The sequence below is a fragment of the Symsagittifera roscoffensis genome, chromosome 3 (assembly GCF_963678635.1).
Source record: "Symsagittifera roscoffensis chromosome 3, txSymRosc1.1, whole genome shotgun sequence".
NCBI lineage: Eukaryota > Metazoa > Xenacoelomorpha > Acoela > Convolutidae > Symsagittifera > Symsagittifera roscoffensis.
In genome coordinates, this window is record NC_087064.1 from 51,860,717 (window position 1) to 51,865,094 (window position 4,378).

A 4,378-nucleotide genomic window follows, 5' to 3' on the forward strand; every position below is an offset into this window, starting at 1 on the left:
TATGCGATCCAAAGATGCTGGGTGGAAGAGTGTTTACCAGCGTAGTAGACCTAACTGACGAAAATTTTGACGAGCCAATATCTAGGCCTATTTATACTCCCCCAGCCTACTCAACGATAGAAGCAACCTCGGTCGAAATGGAGAGCCATCATGTTGACGTTGTGGACTTGACAACTTTGACACCACCCTCATCATCGCACCCACAGCAGTGTACCTGCTGGAAGAAAGCTTCGAGTACCCGAGTGATACAAAGTCCCTTGTAGCAGACAATCAAAGTACATTAAGCAAGAAGGTCACATTCAGTCCGGAGGTCTGCACCACCAAATTCCACCCATCGGGCCTACCCTCCGAAACTTCCGAAGCAACATCACCACCATTAGTACTCGATCCGGACTGGTTAAATACTTCCTCTATCATTTCAGCGATAGAAATCTTAGGACGGCCAATGACGCTCGAGGAATTAAGGAGATGGACGATTAATAGAGCTGCAAATTGGGACGCAAGTTAGAAGTATTGAAGTCCAGTAACCTTACCATAAAACTTTCAGAAACTTTTAGACATTCCAAAACTCTTTTAGTATCTTAGATTTTGTGTACTGTCGAGCCTCGCGTAACATTAAAACGCATTTAGAGCTAAAAACAAACTTCAAGTGCTGGCCTAATACGCTAAAATTGAATTATTTCTGGCACCACTATAAAGTTTAAATTGAGCCATATAATCACGCTTTCATCTACTGCTAAATCCTTCTCTCACCCATTGGGTGTCACCATTGGATAATTATGTGACCTATTCATTTTAGTGCTACTTTCATGCCCATCGGGCCCTCCTGTGGGGCTTTTCCTAACCAGCCTACCCGATCATATATCCTAGCGCTAAAACATTTCTTGGTGTGGCGAAGAGTATAAATCATATACTCTGTATTACATTATAGTGCTACCTTCTTGCCCATCGGGCCCTCTTGCGGGGCTTTTCCTAATCAGCCTACCCGATCATTTATCTCAGCGCCAGAACATTTCTTTGTGTGGCGAAGAGTATAGATCATAGTTAAATTTTCGCGGGGAATGTAAAATGAGTTATTCGATGTTGACCGTTTAACCTTTGAGTTATACAGTGCTGATTTAAATTAACCGGACAAAACGCGTTAAACTTGAAATTTAAAACGCGTTTTTCTCAAATTGGGTTGAGTTTAGGTGAAAACTTATGAAGACAAAACTTGCTTAGAATTTTAGCAGAATTAATATGGTGTAATTTGTTTTGCAAAATTCGGGCTCAAAATTTTACCACAAAAATGGGTCATTTTGGCTTTTCTTAGTTAATCAGAAATTACGCCAAAAATACCCAGTCGATCACAGACATAATTATATCAAAGTGAGCCCCTTACGTAAACCAACAAACTCTAAGAAGGGTATTTTCTCCAAACAAAATTGCGTATTGTTTAAAAATTGTTTTCAAATAAAAAGTTGGTATTTTTATAGTAAAAATGACCTTTTTTGTCTATCAAACAAAAATAAATTAACTTATACAATATTTTGGAGATTATACCCTTCTTAAAGTTTGTTGGTTTACGTAAGGGGCTCACTTTGATATAATTATGTCTGTGATCGACTGGGTATTTTTGGCGTAATTTTTGATTAACTAAGAAAAGCCAAAATGACCCATTTTTGTGGTAAAACTTTGAGCCCGAATTTTGCAAAACAAATTACACCATATTAATTCTGCTAAAATTCTAAGCAAGTTTTGTCTTTATAAGTTTTCACCTAAACTCAACCCAATTTGAGAAAAACGCGTTTTAAATTTCAAGTTTAATTTGTCCGGTTAATTTAAATCAGCACTGTACTTAGTTGTGACCTTTTACCATACCAATTTAAAAAAACACCTGCCAAAAGCGCAACGGCTTTTGGTAGATTTGGAGTTTGTTCACTATCAATTTCGATATGCAACAAACCATCTGAAACCAATTCAACCTTTTTAACATCTCTTACCTTTGTTAGATACCACAGTCTTTTATTTAGTCTTAGATAAAAGCCTACAACCACCTTGTAGGAATCTTAAACAACCTCGTCTTAAACTAGTCTTAGTTTAAGTTATACAGTCTTATTCAACCCAACGTTTTATCCTAATTTTTTAACACCCCAAACTCTAAGCTATACACAAAACTGTTTGACATTCTCGAAACGACTGAATCGCGACTACTTGTGATCTCTCTAATAATAACAACTTTTTCTGCATCAACATCTCGAGAAATCACCGTCGAGAGGCACTGTATTTTAAGAAGAGATCGGGATAATTTTTTTCGATGTTGTCAATGGTATCATCAAAATATTTGATAGCATCAACAACATCAACGAGCCAAAAAAATCCTCTAGTCATATTTCAAATAGGAGTTCTCAATCGAGTTTTACTTTTGTATTGTTACACTCACGAAATAATTCTAGAACATCTCTTCTTAATTGACGTCATCCATCCGACCCCAAGCGCTGGTTATAAAGATTCGCTTGAATTTTTGAATTTGCTACAGGAAGCTGGGACGATGTGCTTCAAGCTTTAGGCAAAATAGCCGGTCAAAGTGTAACAGTGCAAATCATTGCTTTAATCACACTTTTGAAATAACTTCGAGATCCTTCACTCAATTCCAGAGAGATGATTCTTCATGATTCGGTAATGAACACTTAGAATTTCGGGTTACTTTGCTTTAACAATGAAATCATATTTATGTAAGTCAGAAGAAATAATCTGATATTTAAATTTACAACGCTGCAAGACACTGAAAAAATGTGTAGGTGTTAGATTGTAAAAATATAGACTGACTGATGTACAGATGGTCAGACAATTAAAACTTTGTGCCCTAAATTTGGCCAGTAGATGAAAAGCTTGAGGACAAAATTGAGAAAGTGTCTCAGTGACGAAAGAATACAGTATACAGCTTGCCCCAATTGGAAAGGGAAATCTATTCGAATAAACAGCCACCTTCTCCGTTTTTCACTAATTTACGATGATAACAAAATTAAACCTGATTAGTGTCGGGAAAAATTGCAATTTTGCCAAACGAAATCGAAAAGGAGTTTCGATTTTTTCACAAAAAACTATTTTCAGTGCTCAACCTCTGAGAATCGCCAATCAACTAATGCTCATCGGAGAATGGCAAAAATTCGTTCAAAGCAAATCCTCAATATGACTGCACCTTATTTGGGTGACAACACGAACCCATAGAGGAATTGCAGGGAGCTACAAACATAAAAAAAGCAAACTTACAATTAAGAAGAAGAAGAAGAATTTACGTCTCCAAATAGTTGATAATACAAGCATCAATTTATTTAAATTATTATTTAAATTGACAGAAAACCGGGTTGCTGCAACTTCTAGAAATACCACGAGAAGGGCTTCTGTTAAAAAAAGACTCTTTTGGACCCTTCTTTGGAAAATACAGCAAAACCCGAAGAAACTTAAATAATTTTTGATGTTTTTGCTACGAATCAATGCAATTGGAAAAAACAAAGACAAAGACAAGTTTCATAGTTTCAACTCAAGAAACTTACAAAAGACAAGCATCTTCATCATCTACATCTCAAATTCTTATCCGTAGTTGAGGCGTTTGAGACCAAATTTTTGACCAAATCGGCCAAAAATGGCTATATTTTGACCGACTTGACCCAAACTGGTGTTTCCACTGACTGAATCATAAACATGTTTGATTGTGATCGACTCAAGCATGCTATGTTACGACGGACTCGGTCCAAACTGGCCATGTTTCAACGGACGCGACTGAAGCAAAAATGTGTTAGGCTATGCTCGACCCAAGCATTCTATGTTTCGACAAAATTTTTAGCAGAATCTTATAACTTATGCAATAAAAAACTTGATCAATCTTGATTTTTTCACAACCACTATTATGATAACTTGAAAGTTTTTGTTCTGACATAGTCTAAACTTAATTTTAATTAATCAGGTTTTTCAATTTGGATTTGGCGAAGTTTTTTCGCAATACAACTCTTCTCGGAATTTTGTTTTGTCGTTTTGATTTTGACTATGTTTTGACCACAATTTGTGTTTGACTACCTTTCGACCACACAAAGGTTCCGACTTTTGTACAATTATAATTCAAACTGTGGAATTACCGATCTACTTTTTTCATTTTCATAGAATTCTCAAAGTCTAACAAAATGAGGCCATTTTATTTCAAATCGACTTCTCACACCGTGTGCAATGAAATTAGCGTTGCACTTGCTCTAAGTTTGTGAATTTTGTGGTCGACGAGGTAACATATCTCCATCATTAAGCAGCTAAATTATCTACATCAACGTCTCAAGAAGTTGTCGTTGAGAGACACTATTACCATAGAAGAGTTCAGTATATATCTTTGTTGATGTAGCCAATGAGT